General features: G+C 40.1%; 1 protein-coding gene across 2 annotated transcripts in view; it reads left to right on the top strand.

Annotated features, from left to right (window-relative positions):
• The window catches only part of ELMO1 (engulfment and cell motility 1), a 313,327-nt gene that overhangs the window by 183,286 nt on the left and 106,643 nt on the right, over positions 1 to 23,398 (top strand). The gene's annotated exons all lie outside the window — the stretch shown is intronic.

Genomic DNA, 23,398 nt, shown 5'->3' with positions numbered 1-23,398 from the left:
GAATTGTTTAAATATGGAAGGCCTGAGTAGGGTGTTAGTAATTTATTTGGGATTCTGTGCAACTTCTGTGCATTTTAATGAATTGATCCTTCTCTCTTTTGGTATGAGGCTCTGAGCAAATCAAAGGCCAAATGTGTATCTAATAATTTTACAGCACACAGCAATAAAATGAGATTCAGGCTACATCCCAGGGTTCTGGAAAGGCTCAAACTGGAATTCCAGAAAAATACGATTAATACTTTTAAAAGCAACTTGGCATGAGCTATCTTTTAAAACAGTGGTATGAAACGTTCCTTGGGGTCAGTTTTGTCCCATATATTACAGAAGGAAAACAAATGTTGTAGAAACTGCAGGGTTTTATTTAACAGGCTTGGGAAAAGAGGTGCCATGCAGACTTTCAGTTGTTGCAGTCCTGGAAAACTTAAGGACTACTTGCCTGGTTTAGGGTTTGATTTAGTGTTTGGCTGTGAGACGTCTGGGATGGGGTATCTGAATTACGCAAAAGACAGCCCTATTTAATGATGCAAAATGCAGTTTCCCTGTTTGAATTGTGAAGTTCTTCCATTGTTTCAATGGAGATTGCAGTCTGCTTACTGTTATGTTTCTGGATGTGTCTTATTATGGCTGAAGGAAAAACAGGCATACTCTTCTTTCCTGTTTATCTATTAAAAGAATGGCCTGCTGATACTAAATCAGGGAAGAACCTGCGATGCACGAAGTTGCTTTCTTGAATTAGTCTGTTGAAAAATCTTATTTGTAATTAGCCAATGTAAGATTTCCAGCAGTTTTTATATTGTAATACCTTGGGTTTACTGTATTTTAAGCAGTTTATAAAATTTTAAAAATAATTTGGACAGACTGGGGACTCCCAGCTATGGAGGATGTGTTTTAATAGCTCAGTGAGCATATGTATCAAATCATCTCTGGTTTTACCTATCAGACTGGTAGCTTTCTCTGCCATCTCCAAGTTAAAAATAACCTTTTCAGAGTAAAGAGGCACTGCCTTGTGTAGGACAGGAGGTGGCATGAACTGTGAGAGTATCAGCATGCAGAAAAGTAGGATTCTTGTAGATGAAGAAAACAACCAGAATATGGGGCAGTTGTTTTCTGCAGTGAAATTACGCTTCTACTGTTTTTCGTTGCGGGTATTCGTTGATGGTGTTGCATTTACCAGCTTCTCTTTGACGACTCATAGAAACAGCTCCAAGACGGATGATTTTCATCATCTGAGTCTGCTTCATTGGTGTATCATAATCAACTTCACTGCATGCGGTGATGTTTTAAATATTCAACACAATGCAAACTCATGTCTCATGCTAGTTGTTTTGTTTGCTTTAAGATATGAGGCTGCTTTAACTCCATGATTTTTGAATATAATTCTTCATGTTGGCATTAGGTTTTGTTTTTTCCTTAGTTTTTTTGCCCTTTTGTATTTCAGCCTTTTGACTTCCTATTTTTTAATTTTATTCCATGCTTAGAAAGACAAAGGTTTTTTTGTTATTTTCAGTCTGTTTTCTTAAGAAAATGAACCAGATGTGATCAGATTGTTTATGTGTGCCTGTCCTCCCCAATAATTTGGGCATATGAGTCGGTTTCAACTCAATTTTGCGAAGGGAGGTATGGAGTTCTGAAAAAATTAGAGAAAATAGCTTTCTGAATACAGTAGGTTTCTTCCTTCAGTGTGAGGAACATCTTTGCAGTGATCTCGCACTTTATTAGACATCAACAGATCCCTGTGGGATCCTGGGGATTTAAATGGAGACCTAAATCCACAAGAAGATAATTCTCATTGATGTTACTGTTCACTGGAAAACTAAATAGTATCTTCCACAATGCTTATTTCTCTTATGTTACTGATTTTTTTATTTTGGGCTTCAAGTGAAAGCTTAATGTCACTGCCATCACAGACCAAAAAGCACTGCTGGCATTTATTATGGAAACATTGACAGTTGGTGACACGAATGACTCCCTGGTAGATACAAAGTGCACACAAAGGCAGGAAACTTGATGGCCCAGTGGAATTCCTGGCATTTACCATACATCCTGTCCATGAGCTCGATCTCATGAGCCTCTAGGTCCAATGGACATAGTTTTCAGCAAAACGGAAGGTGAATAGGAAAGTGCATGAGGCACGCATATGACTGCAAGTTCTTTGTATGGGAAGTGATGGGACTGAGAGATGTCCTGAAGTGGAGGCTGTCAAGAGAGGCAGGGTCAGCACAGTTAGGGTTAATGGGGAATACCAGAGTTATTAAATGCTGTCATAGGATAATGCTCTCCCACTGGCATGTCAATGTGGAGACATCTGTGGGTAATTAATGTCAAAGCCAGGCAGAGATGTTTGTGTTTGAAGGAGATATTGATCCTCTGGTACTGTACCAGCATATAACGACTTTATTTTCCTTATATCAATTGATTGAGGCACTATCAATTGTTTTATGTGACGGATGTTGGTGCAATAGCATGACAGTTGCTTGTATAACATTATCTAATTGCTTGATATAACATTGATCACTTCAGTTGGTTTATACCTGCTATATATATTAGCCAACCATGGAGTGCCACCTATAAAACGTACAATGTTTATTATGAGAAGCTTGAAGAATTCTAGAAAAAAGAAAATGTGTCTGAACCCTTGATGGTAGGAAATATTTGTGCCTCTGGAACTTCTTCCTTTTTGCTTCTAATTCTATGTAGTGGCACGTAAAAGAAGAGATTTCACCCTTGCATTCAGTGCAATGCAGAAGTAACTGTGGGTTCCCTTGGGAAAAGCAGAGTCCAGCCTAACCTGCATCCATAGAAAATTGTCGACATAGGGTCACGGGAGTGCAACACCCTTGTAGATCTGAACTGCCAAAATGATTGGTGAGAACTCTTGCAAATAAAGCAATAAGCCTGAGCAACTCTGGATAAAGTAAAGTCTGAGAGAACTGACCTGCCGGGCACTCTCCTTTGATGGTGAGGTACCAGCTGAACCGTATTTAGACTTCAAAGACCTGCGCTCCTGAGGTGCAATCCCTCAGGTCGTAGTTCTACCTTTAAGGAGATGTGAAGTGTAACAGGCCTTTTCCTGTGAGTAGTATACTTTCTGGAATTGAGATCTAGAGAGGAGGTCTCCCACTTACATGTTTACGATAAATCCTGAATATACGCAGTTTTTTGGGGTTTTGTGGTCTTTTTTTTTTATATAGAAAGCATACTTTTGGAAGGCTTCTAGGCCAAGTCAACCTGTGATAAATAAGGTCTTCACACAGCTCAAGCTTATGGCTACGTATTGACAAATTACCCTCATCCATTTTTGTATTCTTATCTTCCTCTCAGACACAGGCTGGGTCACTTAGAGTGGTCAGACACTTCTTGCATCCTCTCTTCCATCACTGAGTGCTGTTGGGCTCCTTCTGACGCTCCCTCACATCACATTAACCTTCTATGTCCGCAAGAAAATCTGCCCTTTGTCTGTTTTAAAATAACACCACCACAAAAAAAACCCCAAAAAAACGAAAAAAAACCCAACCAAAAAGACGAGCCAACAAACAAAAACCCCAACCCAGCAACAGTGACATGTGTAGTCTTAAGCAGATGGTAATTAGGTAATTACAGGCAATTCAAAATATTTGTTTTGCATGCTTTTATTCTGTGAAAACAACCTTCCCCCCCCCCAATATTTTAACGGAAATATCATGGTATTGTTTATATTTAACTATTTCACAACAAAAGTTTACCACGTTATCTATGTTATGTGGACCAATCAAAAAGGCTAGGTGATTTTTGCTCAGGGAAATCTGCTTTGCTCCCCCCTGCCCTGCCCTGAAAAGATCTAAAAAGTTGTGAAAAGCTTTGAAAAAAGAAAAAATAGATCAATTTTCTTTTTTTTTTTTAATAGAATAAATAATTAATTAATGGAAAATTAAAAAGTAAATTTAAGTAATTCTTCCCCTGAAAATGGCATCCTGACCAATTCTGCTCAGATCATAAGCTGGGGTATTCTCAGAAGTTATTCTTGTTATTCTTTTGTGTTTTTACTAAGATACCACTTACTGAGCCTATATATAATTTCATCCTTTCTCTGCAGACCAGATCATGGAACTCCCCTTGCATCAATTTTAGTGAAACTTTTTCCTTCATGAATAAGTGAATCCAAAATCTAAACCTGTATAATTTGACTTGGATTGGTACAATTAGTCCCACACATTTAAGAAAGACCTCCAAAAGTACTATAATAAATGCGGGGCTCAAAGTATCTGACTGCTGTCTGTGCAAGAGTTCTTCATCTTCTTTAGCTTAAGATATTTAATCAAAACTGAATATGCAGAGGGGAAAAAAGCCAGTACATAAAGCAATATATTAATGCTGTTCTTCAGACACTGTTGCCAAAGACTTCTTGACACTTGTCTGTTTGAATATGTGTACAAGAACAAAGTTTTTATGTGAATAGTCTCTTTGGCTTCAGATGCAAGCACTTCAAATTAATTAGAAGTAATTTCTTCTGGAAATGTTTGCAAGATATACTCTGTCTTCGAGATATATTAATGCTAGTAGAACTGGAGAGTGTTTCTCACCTTCCCTTTGCCTTGTGTCATTTTATTACAATGGCTTGCTTTGATGTTTTGGGTCCCTGACCACAAATGCCCACACATGCCATGTGGTGTTTCTTTCTGTTAACTGTGTCAAGCAATACTCTGCCTTTTTCTGTGAATAATTCTGTTGTGCCTGCTAGAAGAGCAGTGTAATTATTTTTTTCAATTTCTTAAGCAAGAGGTTTTGAGTCATAAGAATGGCTTGTATCCAGTAAATACACAAATAACTATTTTCTAAAGTGGAGGAAGAAAGTTTAAAAAGAAAAAACAACCAAACACACAGACACCACCTCCCTCTAACTGCTTCCCCTACCCACCCCCATTGAATTCATACCACAAAATGTGTGCTCTGGACTCTCTGGGTTTCTTTTTCCTCCTATTGAATCTTGTGCTTATTAGTAGTGGCTAAGCCCAAATTCTCTCTCACATGACTTAGGAAGTACCTGGGCTACTTTGATTAAAAAACCACCCCTCGCTTGTGCCAGTACTGCACTTTTCAACCAGACCAGCTAGCTACCTCCTCTGCATGTGTAGGATCTAATGGCGTTTTACCTGCACATAACTGAGAGATTTCCTGTTTTGGCTGTGGTAGGTACCACAACTGTCACAAAACGTTACCTGTTACTCATTCTGTGCCTTCAGAGCACTTGCAAAGTTGCTGGAACCAGTACTAATGTGATTCAAGAGCCTGTCTGCACTTGGCTTTAGATGGTGTTCATGCTAAAACATAATTGATATAATCTCTCAGGAGAGGAGGAGGTTCCAGCCCAAGCACAGAGGCTTGGGATGAATGTCAGGAGCCCTGCCCACAGGTTCCTCCTGTGGAAATGGGCACAGCGCAGTGGAGAGCCAGTGTCTCAAGAGGTACTGATGGCAAGGCCTGATTTATCATGGAAATAAGGGGCGCTGCAAATTCCTGTGCTTTTACCATGTCTTCTGGTATTATGAAGAGATTAATACTCCTATTCTTAGGCAGTAGAGATTATAATTACATTCTGCATCCCTGCTTCAATTTCATTTAATCTCATTGAAAGGGAGCTGTCATGGTCTGGCAGAAAGTTTGTGTTCTGGGGGTCTTTGCAGTTGGTTTTAAGTTTTGTGACCCGTATGTTGTTTTGGGGGAAGGACCTCTTGCTACTCTTGGAACTTTGTAAGTCTTTTGAGAGCTTACTGTCCTTTTCTAGGTATCCTGATAGGATTAATACAATTAAGTAAAGCACACTGGTAAATATTTAGCTTTTGAACAATACTTGGTCATGTGCATCTATTTGAAAATAGAAAAAAATGAAGAAAGCACAGCCAGTTCTCTGTCTTTCTCTGAAGGGACTCTAGCTCTTCTCAGTCAAGTCCAGGAAGGGCTCATTCCAAGATATTGGCAGCTATTTGGTTTTATAGTGTTCCCCACAGGTAAGGTGCTACTTTATAGATGTTATTCTAAAGGAGGCAAAATTTGTTAGGAGAAGTAAATTTTTTTAGGCTAACAGATACAATGGGGGAAAAAGTTTTTACAAAATAATAAGACAAGCTTTTAGCAAAAAGCTTGCCACATTTTTCTGATTGTGTCAGAAAGAGAAAGGAAATGCTCTCAAGTGTGCAAGCTCTTCCTTAAGCCTGGAAGCTGGTTGTAAATCTTTGACGAATACCAGTTGGTCTAATACAATTGTCCCACAGCTCTTCCTCTGCTTGCATATTAGACCTCTGACAGCTCTATTAGTGCAGGTTGGAAGATACCACTTTGAGAGGCCAATAATGAGAGAGAAAGGCACGCACACATACACATACACATTTCATTATTTTGTGTCATAATGGTGAAGCCTGAGTCATTAATGCCTGGCTTGTTATTATCAACAAAGTGTACCAAACTGCAGGCGTACTAATAGAACATCTTTGCCATGACTCATGCAAAATGGGGATCAGAGCCATTCATAATCAAAAACGGCCTAGAGGATATTTCAAAACAATAAATAAACTTTTCTTGTGATATAAATAGTCTTTTTTTAAATCTTCTCGCCAATAAAACTATCATAGCTAAAATACTTCTTATGGAGATGTGGGTGTACAATAAAATAGGGAGATTTATCATACAGACATGCATTGAACTACTCTGCCTAGTTCTGCCTTTGATCAGAGTTAGTTTGCTCACCTTGTAGCTCTTCTGGAAAGGTTCAGATTAAGCAGGTGTTCTTTTACGCTCTGTTAAAAAACAAGTTTCCCATTTCTAGCTTTATAAGGTTACTTTTCCATAAGGTGGAATTTGGGTAACTCCCAGCTTAGGTTAACAAGAGTTTTGGGGCAATTGGAGACCTGTAATGACCCTCAGCAGCAACATCGTTCGGCAGGGGGAAGGTGGAGGGTTCAGGCAGCGAGCAATATATTCACAGCACAATTAAACAATCTTGTTTCTGGTAGATTCAGCACTAGATATGGCAGTGTCCATCATTATGCGGTGCATGGCTGGGCTTAACATTCTCCACTTATATAGTTTAGAGATTTACTTTAAAAAATAAAGCATCGGCTTTCAAAATCTGGTATTTAAATGGAGGTGACCGTTAAGACTTTCTGCAGTGATTTATCAGAGAGGTAATCTATTTAATAGGAAAATCGCAGTCATCTATTCAGTAATACTGAGTAATCTATTTAATAATAAAAACCGTTGTGCCGCATTTCTGAAGCCTGTTCTTTTTCTATTGGTGTGAGTTTAAGATGGAGTTGACTTTTACACCGTCTTGCTGGAGCGATGGACAGCCTATTTGTTAGAATAGCTGAGTGTTCCTCCTCCTGTCAAGGCTGAGGTGAATTATGGGTGCCCAGGGCAAAGTTGTTTCTAACATACTGGTAGATTTATCATGAAAAGTGATGCATATTAGAGCATCTAAACAATCACTCTCAGAGGAAGAAAGGAAGTATTAACCCTACTGTATACTTGAGGAAACTGAGTTGTGTAGTATGATTCTTGTGCTAGCAAAAAGAGCTTGAATCAGTTCAGTCCCAGTTGATATATCCTGGTCCATAGCTGATGAGCAAAATTTACTGAAGACGATGCTATTTTTGGTCCATCTCTACAATAGTGGCATTGCAGAGGAGGTGTGGGATTTGTTGCGAAAGGCTGAAGGGTATTGTAGTGTTTACCTGAAATTCGAGCCACTTCAGCTGAGAGCATGACAAAGATTTCTAAGAATAGGAAATCTTTACGTCTTGGCAGTTTCAAAGATGAGCATGTGAGGAAAGGAGAAAAAGTAACAATGCAATATTTGTAATAGTTATGAAACTGTTGGAAAGAGTGTTTGTAAGAGTGCAGGGCACATTCCTTAGTTCACTTTCTCATTTTGTGTATTTATAATTATAAACATTTATCGTTCATTAAGACAGCCGTGTCATAATGATTGTTGAAATATTTTGAATTGTCCCTGAGTTCTCTAATGCTTGTACTGACTGATGATGTCACACCATCATTAGTGCAGTTTCATTTCTGGTAAAGAATTACAAAGTCTTAAGTACAAAGGATTTCTGGTGTTGTGCAGAATAAGTAACTTCTGTTTCTTGAAAGGTAGATTTTTTTTTTTTTTTTTTTGTATACCTGTATGGTCAGTAAATTTTCTTACTGTCCATTCAGTCAATCAACATCAGTCAAATTAAGGTAGAAAAAAATAGTCCAGCAGTTCCATAATAGCCGGCCTCTAAAGGTTAGCTGGCCTAGACTTAATGATGTAAATGCAGAAAACGGCACTACTGCAGAACTGAAAATGAAGGGTTAGAACTGGATCATTGCAGGTAGCCGCTTTGTATATTCCCATTCATGGATTTATTGAACTACATACTTATACTAATTACTGCTCTTCTCATGTGTGTGAGGGTTGGAAACCTTTTAATTTCCAGCCTAAATTTATTCAGAATTATTTTAAACCAACTTTGTTCTTTATTTAATAGCTCTCCTCTTTCCGTTTCTCTCCCCTTCCCCATGTATTTATATTATTTCTTTTCATCCTTCATCCTGCTAGATTAAATCAGCACAGTTATTTCAGTCCATTCCAATATTATTCTCTGCTGACCATTTTAGGAGCCCTTCCTTCCTTGCGCTTTGTTCTTATTTTAAGTCCCCGTATCCTGCGTATGGGTGACCAGAATTGCGGACATTATTCCAGTTTGTGTACTACCAGTGCCTCGTATCGTGTTTTTGGTACTTCACTACCTGCGCTAGAAATTTCTCACTGATTGTGTTTTAGGATTATTGTTGCTTTTCTTGGGACTTTTGTCACAGTGATGGCTCTGTATACAAGGTATCTTTTTCTCTGCTCTTTTTTTATAACTGGTGAGTCTCAGATTAGAGCAGAAATCCTTTTTATGACTCAAAATCTTTCATGCTATTCAGTGTCATACCATTCTGATTTCTCCGGGTCTCAAAGTCCTTCCTTTATGACACTCTGATCTTCCCTTAGGATACCATCAGCAGTGCCACATGCTTTGGGCTCCAGCAAATTTTGTGGAGGTACTCCTAGATTTTGTGCCAACATCTTTAATGAAAATCCAGAGTCCGACTGACGTTTGAGAAATTCCAGTAGTAGTACTCTTAGCTTGATAGTTCCCCTTTTCTTTTTGTCATTTCCATATGTGGCCAGCATCTCACCCACCTCACTGATTCTTGTGTCAAATCCCATTTTCTCCAGATGAAGTAGTAATTTTCTGTCTGGCAGACAGTATTATATCAAAATATTTTTCTTAAAACAAGTCAGATGCAGGAGAACTAATCTGTCTGCTGTGCAGATAAAGTCCACCACATTTCACCCATGAGAAACAATAGTTATTTTGTCAAAGAAGATTAGATGAATCAGACTTGATCTCTTCTTGGTAAGCCTGTGCAATATTTATTCCAGTCCCTATTCACCTCAGTATGTTTTTACTTACTTTCCTTCAAAACTTGTTCTGAAGCTTTGCCTGATATTGAGAATAGCCCTGACAATAACCAATTTCATTTTTCCCTCCTCCCGTTTTTATATATAAGCCTTGTGTTTGCTTTCATGTTCTGTTTACATGACAAATTTATTAAAAATCTGCCTTCCTTGCAAGGCCGTGTGTAGGACAGAGGGGGAGGACTTCATGAGATGGAGAAGGAAGTGTCCTGTATGATGAAGGAAAGGGCATGATTTCAAAAAGGGGATGCTTAATATAAAGCAGATTCTCTTGCAGATTTTACAGACATAAGTTTGGCACAGAGTTGGGGTACCTTCATATGGGTAGCTGTGAAGACTTAAGCTTCTTTAAGACTTGAAGCTTTTATGAAAGCACGAAGGAACTGTGGCTATTTACATGTTTAAACACCAAAAGCATCGACTGGGGTCTGAACTGTCAGCGTGACAGGAGCAAGGTCTGTTGAGAGCGAGCTGCCCAGGCTCCGGGCCCAGGGGGTGCCAGGCCAGGCGCCATGGCAGGGGTACAGTGCAGAGATGCGCCGTCACCTGGGTGGCTGTGTGTCCCAAACTGGGTGACTGCCCCACTCCTTCTGGGAGGTGACCGAAATCCCTCCTCTGCTCAGGCAGCGGAGCCACTCGGTTTGGGCCTGCGCTGGGGCGCGGTGAGGGAGTGCAGCTTCAGCTGGGCTCCCGCTTGTACTGTCAAAAACCTCTGATAGTTTGGACTTATATCTTTAAAACCTTGACTGTGCTGATTTAACTTTCAAAAAAATTTCCCTCATGTCTTTCAGGCATGAGAAGGAAAAAAAAGAAAAAAGTCTGTAAGCTTTTAGCTTCCTGCTAACTCTACTGAAGAACAGTGAAACCACTTATATTGTGTGAAGAGGTGCTGGCCTTCTCTAAAATAAATGAATAAATAGATAACAGAAGGAGAAATCACTTGAGTCCATTTGGAATCGGTTCCAGTTTGAGCTCATATGCTGGCTGAGGTCAGTCTGGTTCTGTTTTAGCACCGTCTGTTGTGCAAAGAGGAGTAGTCGGTGTCCCGCAGGCGCTGCCTCTGGTGCCACCTTCTCTGCTGGAACCCAGGCACCATTTACTGTCCTCCCACTGAGCCCCAGCTTCTCACCAGCTCCCTCGCTCCCCCAGCTCTGCCTGGTGGGACAGGAGAACCAGAGGAGAATTGCACCGTGGCGGTGGGAGCGGGAATGATGCTAATGCTATGTTTGGGCAGCGAGAGACACAAACTCATAAGAAAGAAGTAAAGGTCTCTTACCCTGCTCTTGCTAAGTCTGTGTGCCCTGCCAGATATATGCATGCACATCAATGCAGTGAGACACACCACCCAGGTTACCAGCATAGGTACAACTCGCAGGTGATTTTTGTAGTAAAAACAGGGTAGTTCTCTGTGGGAGAAACAGAAATCAGAGCTATGACCTGCCACTGCCCGTGCAGAGCTGTTTGGCTGCAAATTACCTCCAGCAGGAGCAGAAATATTTGCACTGACCAAGTTGTAGTTCCTTGTGCTCAACAAGTCCCGATTGGGGACAGGGGGTTTCCATTTTCATTTGAGCTGTTACTCTGAGCTGCCGAGAGCAATGCACTTTCTAATTCTGTGCGAGTTCAGGCTCAACAGAAATTTCTGAAAAATGAACCAGGTTGGGATCCAGTTAAAAAAAAAAACAACAAAATCAACCAACCAAACAAACAAACCCCAAAAAATGCAAACAAATAAACAGAAAAAACAAACAAAAAACCCCACAGAGGTTTAGAATGGCTTCAATTCAGATTCTTTAATTCCTTGCTGGGGAAAATTTCTTGCTGCTGAATTTTAATCTACCATAAGAAATGTTTCTACTATTTTTCTCAAGTTTAAATGGGAAGGGGTTGACTATTTTTCTCATAAAGCCAATCTGGTGCTGCTTTTGCCTCAGTGATTTTGAAACCAACATTTCTAATCTGTCCTATTGGTGATGGAGAAATTTAACTATTTCTCCAAAAAGGCATTTGAAATCTCAATTGTTTCTTGTTGGTTTGTTTGGAAATATTATTTCTGTAACTTGTCACAGTAGATGGGGAACTACTTTCCTTTTCCAGTTGTATTACTTTAAAATTTTTAAATAGATGCAAATAACCTGTACATACAGATGTCACAGCTGATCAGATTCAGTCAAGAGAGAATTGAAGAATGCTTTTGAAGGCACCACGGTATTTTTTCAAACGAATTTATATTGTTTAGCTTGTGTTATGAACAAGTTTATTTTAACAGAAGCAAAGCTAGTACACTTGGCTCTTATGCAATGTCTCTTGAGATATGACTGGGATAATGCTTTGTAAAAAACCAGCCAAGCAATAATCCTAAATTTTGAGAACTAATTTTAAACTGAAATGCAGAAGCAAAGAAAGGTCTTGTCTGAGATGAGTTTCATTTTTCCTGTCTGAAATTGGTAAGTGTCTGCAATGGGAGTAATAGGAGAGAATTTCTAAGCAGGTTAGCTTAGCTCCTTTTTCAAATACAGTCATAGTCCAACAGAGAAATTTCAGCTGCAGGTTTTTGTCTGCTTTTTTTTTGTTGTTGTTAGTTCTGAGAAATCATTATTTTCATCTTTGTCTGTTGCTATTCTGTGATCCTCATGCATAAAGACATATTTCTGGAGTGAGTGGTAACACACTTGGGAAAATAAGACCCTCAAGGAAAAATTAAGACAATTACTCATGGTCAGAGTGGAATAAAGTGATAGAAAAGGTATAACTGTCTTCAGGAACCTCAAGGCATGATGTAAAAATTGCTTTATTCAGTTCTCATAGTCAACAAGGACAAAACAAATAACGGATTTACAATACAAAAGAGAAAATGTATATCAAGTAACAATGGCAACAACAAAGCTAGAGACTAGATAAGTAATGGAACAAGCTACAAGGGAATACTGTGCAGTTATTAACATCAGAGACATTATAGTTTAGACCAAATTTCCTCCTTATTGTCCTGATTCTGATAGTTTACAAAGATGTGACCTCAGCAAGCCTTAATGTGTTTTCTGGGCCTCTTTCCTCTCCCAGTCTCCCACACGTTCACTTCATTTATATTCAAGGGCTTTTTACACCAAGCGCCATGAGGAGAGAACCTGCACTACTTTACTTATCCCTGAACTAGGCGATTCTTTAAGTTTCTTTATAATCTAAAAGGTTTGGGGTTATAATGAGTTATGTCTGCTAATATACAATGCAAATGCCCTAGGATATAGAACAGGAATTCATTTTAAACTGTTTGCACTCTCAAGTACTTTTAAGCAAGAGATCTGTTTCCCAGACTAAAATACAATGTTTTAACGTATTTTTTTTTTACAGTGGTACGACTGAAATGCTGATTTAATGTTTCAGCCTATAAAGAAGAGCAATAACATAAAGTAGGGCAATATTAAAGCCTAATTAAACATTTCTAAAACATAACTTTTGATGACAGTAGTTTTACCTATCCAAAACTATGCTTTGGCAGCTGTAGTATCAAACAGCTCAGTTCATATTAGTGTAAGAAGTGGTAAACTCCACTAAAGTAGCTTATGAGCTGAATGTAACACTTGGAAATGTGTTGTTTAAATAGCTTCTCTTGTTAAGCCTGTGGTCTAATTAACTTGATTTTCTGCTTGCCTTTCAAGAGGTTAAGTTTGACATCTGAAGAGTTGGTGTTAACTAATGTCCTTCTGGAGATTGATTAATGTTCACAAAGCTATTTGAAGATGCTTGGCACTAAGGCAGTGCATTATGGTGACAACCTCGGATAAATACACTAACAAGCACTGAGGTTCGGTGTCTCCTGAGCAGCTTGCCCCCTACCACATCACTGTTTTCCTTTTTTGTGAGTAGCAATTACTCAGTTTGGTCTATGTCAAAAGAGTATGCTTCAGCAGTTTTATTTTTGTTCTGCCAGTCTGACTTCGGGACTCTAGCCCAGATAGTTAAAAACATAATTTACAGATTAAGACAATTTGTAGGGGGAGAAAGCAATTTAGACGGTTGTGGTTAGATAACTAAGATGCAGTTTTCACAGTGAGTTAATGACCTTTGCCTCAGCAAGACCAACTGGGTTCCAATAGTGACTGAGTTCGTGAGGAGAGGGAAGATTTGTATTTCCCCACAGATCACTGGGTTGTCGCTGCCTCGCTTAGCACTGTTGGTTGCCTATGGCATACCAAGAACGGAATAGTAGTTGGGCTGTAGACATGCTAGGGTGTTGCCAGCCTGGGGTATATTGCACAGGATTTTGCTTGAGCAAACTCGTATCCAGTGGCCAGTTTCTTCATTCTCACATTTTACTTCCACAAAGGGGGGGGGGAAAAAAGGTTATTTGGCAATTTGGCGCATATATGTGTAAATACGCATGTTTTAAAGGAGGTACATAGTTTGTAGGGATGCAGAAGGGGAGGGAGGAGAGATGTTATTGCTAAGCTGGGTTATCCTAAATGGAGCTGTAGTAGTGGTGGTACCGCACATACTTTCAAAGAGGTCAAAGAGAGCTAGTAGGTGTGCATCTCCTGGTTCTTGAACAAGCAGTGTAGTTTCAGTACAGTTCAGAACCAGATCTGAAGTGAAAGATGAGCTGCCATCGCTTTAAGATGTGCGATACAGTGAATTCCCTCACCTTAACCACAGGCAATCATTTTTTTTTAATTGATATTGATGTCATCTTTCCCCGTGTCTCATTCTGTTACCTTGTTTGGCATTTTGAGTATGTCCAGGATTGATTCAAAGCAAGTGGTTGAATTTAGAGTTCCGTTGCCTTTTCTGTGATGGCAGAGGAGCTAGCATAAGTTTAGCTGTGTTACTCACTTTCTGGATAACTGGTCATTTGTCCTCCCAGCTTTTGCACTTCAGGAGCTAGCCTGACTGATTAGGCAGAGGTATCAGGCCGCCAGCCTTCCTCATACCCCACTATGGGGGTGTTGAAGGTAACCTAACAGCCTGAAGGTAGCCTAACAGCCAGTCACAAAAGTGCACCAAAGGAGGCATCTCGTATACAAACACCTCTGATGGTAAGTACAGAGGGTTGTGGCTGGTCTGTGCCAGGTCTGCATGGGTAATTCAGTTGTAAGGTTTTTTTTTCTAATAGGGGAATGACTTGGTACCAAGATGCTTTTCCGTTCTGGCTTGACTGCTGGTTTGTTGGCTTTTCCATCTGCTCATTTGTTTTTCTTCCTTGCAGTTCTCCTGCTGTTGCTCACTTGTAAGATCAAATACCAAAAAACCCTATGTTTTTTCATTAGTTGTCTTACACAATGACCGCATAACTTCCTTGAACTATAATTTCAAACATTTGATTTTAATGAGGAGGGCTGTGTGAGGGAGGGAGGAATGGGAGCTGCTTAGATAGCAAGGGGGGGGGGGGGGGACGGACCTGAAAAATCTGTAGACTTCCCAGGTTACTGTTTGCAGTGTTTTTCTTGCAGGTTTTCATAGGCTCCTTTAAGTTTTGCCTACAGATGGAGCCCTAGCCAGCCTATTTAAAGCAGAATTAATTTTCAGTGACAGCTCCTCTCTTGTGAATCGAAACGGCATGGTCTGTATTTCAAATGGTAACCAGAGTATATTCTTGATGAAGTATCTCACAGAAGGTCTTTGGAGAGGCACGAGCTATAACCTGTAATGCAGTCTATGTAACTTCCTAATAAAGAAAATGGGTAATTAGAGGTAAGAGTGTGCTTTTTAGCAAGAATCCCTTCAAGAGGAGAAGCAATAAGCTGGGGCTCTCTAGAACAGTCAGAGTAAGAAGTGAAAAGTCAGCAGTCCTGCCATGAAAGGCAGTTTCTTGGTGTACTGCTCATGGGAATGGACATCAAGGAGATGGGCAAGTGAAGGCAGAGCAAGTGCCCACTTCTTCCGCATGTGGGAACTTCTGACTCCAGCCCTCAGTGTTCTGGGTCTGCAGTGCTGCAACAGTTAATAGAAAATGTGCCAGAGTATAGCATTTAGCAATAAACTTTGCCGATGGGTGTTGTAGGGCTAAAAAGAGTGGTTACGCAGTGTAAGTGACTGCCTTTATGCTGCTCTTTATAAATGCTGAGAATATCTACCTCCCCCATTGCTACTGTCATTCTTCCTGATTTGTCTGGAGATACAGTTAAGGCTAGTTTCTCTGAGGGCTTAGGAGAGAAGGAATGCAGCAGGGAAGAGACTAGGGTATCAACGTGTAACAGATTTGATAAGGTGTTTCCCTTGACAGGTCTGAGCTTAGCTGGCCGCATGTCAATGCCACTATCTGTGTCAGTCGGACTTCAAGTAGACAGACAGTCTGTGGGCTTAGAAATTGTCAAAAATGCTTTTTTATATGTTTTTTTGTGGGGTTTTTTTTAAGCTTTCATGTAGCCATCACTGCCTTGTGTGCTTTACAAGGAGTCAGGAACCTGACAGAGCAGCAGTGTTATCTTTTGTAAGAAGGTTTGGCATAGTACGTTTACTTGCAAAACAAGCTTCTGTAGATTCTGCTTTATATGTGTAATTCCTTATTCTATAAGTTTACTAGAAGTTACCATGAAGACTTCATAGTCCCTAAGCAAATTTATCACATTAATTGGTTAACATTCTTTTACGTTGCTATTCAGGAATACTGTAAATATGCTGGAGCATAATTGCGGACCAGTGCTTGCAGATCTATGTCGTTTTTTCACAAAAGACATTCCTTTTGGATATGACAAATACAAGCCCTGTTTTTTTCATGCCATTTCCACTCTCATGGATTGTTCTCCTAGAAGCGCATGACTAATTCGAATGAATTGCTCCCTCACCTCTGAAATTGATACTCCAATTTATCCATCAGGTTTTAAAACTGCATTTTCTTATTGTTATTGATAACTACTTTTTTTTATACTGGGAGTAGTGGAGGAGTGAAGAAGGAAGCAGAGTACTTTCCTGTTTGCCCAACAGTGTGCTGTGACACATTGTAGAGGCAGTTCAGAGTTATTCATATCTGGCACCTGTTTTATCACAAATAAGAATAGGCTGCTTTTGAAAGAGATGCGGAACCTTGTCAGCACGATGCTGACTCTTTGTAATCTTTTTCGTTTCCTCGATGCATATAAGAGCATTTTTAGTAACTCTCCTCTCTTTGCACTTTGGCTTTCTGCTTGCATTTCCAAACCACGATGTTCAGTCTTCAGGTCCATTCTAAGTAGGAGAGGTGCAGTGAAATCTCCATATTTACTGAGAGCTGCAAAAGGAGTTACTTTTACCAAGTCAGCCTGCTTATGTGGACGCTACGGGCTTCATTGGTTTCTTTCAGTTCACCATCAGCTCTGGATGTGGCAGGGTGAGTCTGCCCAGATACTGTTCTTCAGCTGCCTCCTTATGGATGTAGCACAGATGCCACCTCTGAACTGCTGGATCTGTTGGTATTGATGAGTGTAGGGTTTTATTGACTTGTGCTGCAATAGTCAGGGTTCTTCTTCCACCACTTTTATTTGGGACAATGAGAGAGGCAGATTTTTAAATAGTGGCTCCTTTATTTAATGATATCTTGGGGAGGGGAGGTGTGTTTCTGACACAGCAGCAGGCGCTTTCAAAGCAAATCTGGGTAAGTTAGCGAAGAGCTTGGGGCTGCATGTGCCATAAACATCCTAGTCCTGCCTGTCACGTCAGGCTTGAAGCTTCGTGGAATCCTTGTTTTTCATTGCATAGTGAAATTTATTCTCAGCCTTGAAAAAGGAAAGCTTACAGACGGTAGGAAGTCTTTTATGTGTACTTTTCTTCCAGTTTCCTTCTATAGCTCCCCTAATGAGAAGTCTCATCGGTTCAGAGAAATCCTGTTGCCTTATGTCTTTATGAGGAGTTTGAGCTGGTAGTTTTGCTGCATGTTTAGGAATTTCCTGTAATTTCTATTCCAACTAAATACGTGATCAGGTAAGGTAAGTTGTTGAAGGTCTCTTGTAGCCATGTATTGCTGGGTAATTTTGGTGCTCTGGAAATGCTACATACCATATTAAAGAGGGGGCATTTTTGCCCTACTTTACATGATCAGCTCATTGCTTTCCCGAGTAATTGTGTGTATGCTACTTTGGTGCTGAAATTTTGGATTTGGTTTCACTCCTGATATCCTTGTCTGGGATGACATTTTCTGAGACACACATACATGCTCCCACACCCGGCAGGAAACCAGCAGCACATCTTGCACAGTTCAGTGGTGCAGTGTGCTTCCTTATGCCCTTTTTGTTTCAAAGCAGGTGAAACAAAACCCTCACATAATTCACCTAGATTTGGAATTTAACAAATGCAGCTTTGCTTTTTGCATTGTTTTGCTGTGTCATGAAGCTTAATTGGTTGTATCGTACTCTCTCAAAGTAAAAAGGAGGAGTGGCTTTTGTTCTAATACCAGTTGAGCCTTCTAAACAGCACTGTTCCCTAGGAAAGAAAATTACATGATTGGCAGCAATATTACTACTTCATTACTGCATTGCCATTGCTAGTGACCTTCCTTGCCTTAAATTACACTGTTTCCCTATCATGTGCCAGAAAGGTAGCCAAAGGTTTTCTCTCAGATTATTGCCAGCAGACTACAGGGATCAGTGGTGTAGATAACTTGGCAGTCGCTGTATTTCTGCAGTATTAGGTGTGCTTTTTCTTACGTACTCTATGTGTTACTGAGAGAATTTTTGATTACATATATAAAAATGGTCATGGCAGTAGTTATTTTTACTGTATCGCATCTTCAGGGAGAAGCAGAAATTACAGTGCTGCTTCTCCTGAGAGCTAGTGAGAACTAGTTGCTCTTCGGTTGTCTTCTGTTATTGGCAAATAATAATCCCAGAGGAGGCCGTGCCAAGTGGAGATGATATTTCCAAGGTCCATATTGCATCCTTCATTTGTGGATCTTGCTGCACTTCAGAAAGTGCAATGGATCTTTCCACCCGCCTCCTCTCTGATCAAATATTATCATCTCCATTCTGTGAAACTGGGGAAAACAACAGAGGGGATAAATGACTCACCCAGAATTAAGCAGCAGCTCAGTAATAGAAAACGCAGATCTCTCTGAAGATTGGATCGCGTGGATCCCAAGTACCTTTCAGACAGGGAGATGTTTTCAAACCCCTTTCTCCTTGGGACTTTGCAAAGCAGTTTCCCAGGGCTCTGTATGACTGCTTCCCTCATCTCAAAATTGTGCTGATGCAATTTCAGGATGCTTTTCTTGATGAGTTTCATGGTGCACAGGATCCATTAGTACCACCCCCAGCACAGAGGCTTACTCCTCACCACGGGTGTCTGTCTGTCCCTTTATGTGTGACAGCATTAATGCCAGGTGACCGTATTTATGTGGCTGACTGAATAATTTGATTGATTTAAGCTGTGTGTCTGCTTTTGAAATATTTGACAACACACAGCAGTGTTACCACTTTTATTTATTATCTACTTAATCAAATCTATTCTAGTTGTATTTTGTAGACCAATTGTACATGCCTGACATCCATGAATGAGGTGGCTCGCTTGTGATTAGTAAATTGTCTTTGATATGCATTCCCAATGTGATGGGTCCAAGCCTTAAATTTACAGAAAAATGACCATTTAAATCACCTCAACTTGTCCCCCCAGAGCATTATGAATGGATTTTGGAAATAATGGGTTGGGTGGTTCCTAATTTCAAACGTTCCTCTTCATGATAGATATGGCTATTTATTATTTTGCTTTCACACCAGTACAACCTTTTTCATTTCTCGAATTCAAGAACTTCACAATGGAGGTCAGAATGACCAGCTGCCATTTTAAAGACGTGGTGGGGGATGACTATCTGGTATCAACATGGTAGTTTAGCAGAGTCAGGAAGAAAGCAGAGGTTTCTTAAGATCAAGGGCAGTAGCTTGCCTAGAGAGGTGTATTACTGTGTCTCTGTCTGCTGTTGTAGCTTTGCGGGGAGGGAGGGGTTATCTCTGTTACTTCCAAGTATTGCACGAAATAAATTCGAAAATAAAAAAATTGTATTCATATTTTTTTCCCCTTTCCAAGTGGGAACTAGTTATAGGTATCTACACATAACCTACTTTTTAAGGTGGGGAAAAGATGTAATCAGCACTTCCATCTATCAACAAGCTTCTTTTGAACTGGTGACTGGTTTGGACAGTGGGGTGACACACCAGCCTGCTGCCTGGTCTGGTGCACTTGTCCTTTCCTGGAGTCTGTCTTACATGCAGAAATCCCTATTGTCTGTATTCAGTTCACCACAGCAACTTTGAAATTTAAACCTCTGCTGTACTTCAAGTCGAACAGTTATTGAAATATCATGATATAATCTGTGCCCTTCCAAGACAGGCTTATGCAAATATGCAAATACCTAACTGTTCTTGACACTGCTAGAAGAAATTCGGTCCTGATGATGATGTTTCTCATGGGAAAAGGCATTTAGAGATGGGATAAAAAATGAAGGTATAAGTCTTTTCTTCTTTCTCAATTTGTTTTCTTTTTCCCTGTTGTTTTCTACTAATCCACTGGGGAACAACATAACAGATCAAGTCTGTTTACCGCTCGAACAGTCTGGGATGCTTGAACATCTTTGTTGTAATTTAGAAAATGAACTGACAGACAAAATTGTGTTGGGTAGACACTAAAAATATACACTGAAGGAACCACGTAAACTCCCAGGTAGAAATTAGCTCTTTTTTTGCCAGTGCAATTTATGATGAGAAATGAACTAAGCTTCTTCCTCAAAGTCACAGCTATAGATCAGCTAGAAGCTTGAAGGACTACTTGAATCCTGCGAGGAGGCACATTGATCTACAGCTCCAAGAATTGTGCCAAGAAAGGAAAATCAACAAGATCTTCACCTGATTTATGTAGGCCAGACATCTGTGACTTGCCTTTCGAAGGTGATCTCACAGAGGCGTAATTAAAACTTGATGGTGTTATTAGATAATCATGATGATTTGTGTCCGTGTGTTGCAGCTGCGTGTGTGGTTTTGTGTGGTTATAAATGTTGTTAGTCCCTGCTCATGAAAATGAAGGTTAGACAGTGCTGGGCTTAAGGGCAGGAATTTTGCACACAGCTCTTACGTAGAAGGTCTCCAAATTACTCTAATGCTGGATCTCTGCTTCAGTTTACAACTAGTCGAATTGCAAATTAGTCAAAAAATAAATCCAGGAAGTTTTTAATTAGTGAAGCTGAGCAGCCTCTAAATTTGCCCACTCTGGAGAGAGAGGTAGTGCTCTGATATTGGAGATGCTGACTTGGGGCTGGAGAGAGTGGTGTAAGACCGCAGGTTGTGACTCGGTCTTACTCTGATCTGGAAACCACTAGTAACACAGTATTGCCTTTTCCTTCATCCTCATCTTACCTGTCAGAGGGAGAAAGAAAGTAGTGGGGCAAGCGTTGTCTTTCATTAGATATTTAAACGCTCTGAGCAGAACATAGATGTGACCTGAGCTGCAGCCTGTAGATATGCTATAATATAAACACTGCTGATGTGTTTCATTTGTGATTTTTCCATTGAATTGTATTATTTTGGATAGAATTTTCAAGAGGTGCAAAAAAGCTACCTCTGAAGTTGAGTATGGATTTTTGTTTTCCTCTACTACCTGGATGCTGGCAGGAATTTTGAAGAAGCTGTTTATCATTTGGTTTTGAATTTTTCGTAGGATTTGTTATGTGCTTTAAGACATTGATCCTGCTTTCTAACAGACCTAACTTTCTCCATTTATATCAATAACAGTGATTTTCACTCTTTCATTTTCAGACTGAAAAGACATTAAACACAGTATGTTGCCTAGTTATGAAAAAAAGGAGGGGGAGAGGTGGCACCTCTGATTCTGCATGCAGAACAGTCAACATAGTAGATATGGTTTGGAGCTGATTATCATAAGAAGCATGAGTTAGAACCAGTGATCAAGTTTCCGAGAATCCCTAGCCTTTCCATTAATTTTGATTTATTGATTTTTATGAGCAGGAGCAGTGATAAGCTCAGGCTCTGAGGAGGATCAGAAAGGCCAGTGCATGTAGAGGGTTATTGCCTTGTTTCGTGCTGTGATTTATATAGCGAAGGTGCTGGCTGCATTCTTCTGCTTGGTGTTATTTTATTTCTTCTCATCATTATAGTATTTCATGACTTAAAGACAAATGCCCTCTGAGAATCTGTTCTGTTGTGTCTCTGACATTATTACAGACTGGAAGTCTGATTATTGGAAATGCTGAGCTCTTGCAGCTCCAGTGGAATGAATGGAAGCTGAAGGTGCTCTGAAAATCATGCCTGAGGCATTTTATTCTTTTAAAGGGATTGAGTCGTGCCTCATAAATATAGGTCTCTGCTTTGACTAATTCCCCCTTGACTGCACATCCTTTGAAGTAAATGGAGTTTATTTGATTAGAATGAAACCTGTGCTCCAAAATTAACTCTCATCCTTGCTATGTAGCTAAGGAATTGATTAGATCTTGGTAAATCTGATGTTAAAATTGAGCTTCAAATTTACAATTAAGCTTCAGAGTTTTGCTTTATAATTGGAATACTGCATGTTGGGAAAGATCAGAAACCCTTTTTCTTTGGGGGTTCAGGACATTCTGAGCGCAACTCATGTTCCTGTGGCAGAGCTATTGGTGCAGCAGAGGTAACTAAACCTGCTGAAACAGTGGTTTTGTGGCTAGAAGAGGTACCAGGACCAGGTGTTTGCAGCTGATGCAGGGAGTCAGCCTGCCTGAGCCATTCACATTCTCCTGCAAAGAGTCTTAATTTTAATTTCTCCAGTTCCACTGAGAGAAAGCAGATGTCAGACAATCATCCAGCCTCAGGAAAAGGGTGATTTATCCCGATGCTTGATAATTCTGCTGTTCTTGCAGGGGAGGAAGCTTGCCTAAGCAGTGGCTGCTTGATCCTGAAGTAAGGGAAGATGCTGCTGTATAGGCATGTGAGGGACTGCTGGAAAAGTCCAAAGGAGCACTCATGCAGATGTGAAAGCTGAAGCTGAGAGATTTGAGGACTGGGTATATGAAGAAAGGCTTAGTTAACTTGACTTTTTTTGTTAGTTTTTAAAAAAACATAAATATGCAACCTACTGAGGTGGCCCTGCAAGTCATGGCAGGGATTAAGGATCCTTTTCAGTCCTTGGCTAAAGCCCCTTCCATTCCCAGGTTGTTCAGATGTGCCCAGAGGTCAGCATTGCTTCAGCCCTTATTTTTTTGAAAATCCATTCTTTGCTCAGGGAGATTGACAGCAGTCTTACCAAACTGTACTTTTCCTTTTTGGGATCATCATTATAGTATTCTTTTACTTTTTCCTTCCTTAAAGCCAGTATTTGATTAAAAAAAGGAAGTTTGGGGTTGTGTGGTTTTTTTTCCCACCTCAGATAAGGGACAGGTGACAGAAGATCCATTTCTTTTGTTTCCAGTTATTTTCAAAGAACAAATTTAATCAGATACATTCTCCTCTATATGTCTAGATTTCTTTGGTTACCTCTGTGGTATATCCGTGTACAATATGGTAGATCATCTGCTGTGTCAGCAGAGCTTCACATTTCAATGTGTACATTGATCTAATACTATTTTGTGACTGATGGGGTTTGGTGTTTGGTTCTCAGCAGGCAATATGGTACATGCTGTTAGCAGTGGGGAGGGCTGTTGTTTTGATGAGGAGACTTGTGCTTCTTCCCTCTCTCTCTCTGTCCCGGCCTGAACAACAAAACTTGGCACAAACAAAACACCCATGGAGACAATATTCAGGCAAACAGGTAGTTGCTTCCTCTTCTTGCTGCTGGTCTCCTGCAGACAGGCTCTATACAGTGTTTTCATCGTCTTTAAGACTGTAGATCAAGGCTGACTTTTCGGGATAATGTTTTGACATCCTTTGCGACTAGAACTGAGATTCCTCTCAATTACAGTGTCTTTTAAATTTTGTGGCTGATTGTATTTTATGTTTATTTTTTGAAGCTCCTGCCTGTACATGTTTTATTCCACCC

The sequence above is a fragment of the Nipponia nippon genome, unplaced genomic scaffold (genome assembly GCF_047370975.1).
Source record: "Nipponia nippon isolate SJK-2023a ecotype South Korea unplaced genomic scaffold, ASM4737097v1 scaffold_1, whole genome shotgun sequence".
Classification (NCBI taxonomy): domain Eukaryota; kingdom Metazoa; phylum Chordata; class Aves; order Pelecaniformes; family Threskiornithidae; genus Nipponia; species Nipponia nippon.
The sequence above is the reverse complement of the archived record's forward strand: the minus strand, read 5'-3'. Positions and strand labels throughout refer to the sequence as shown.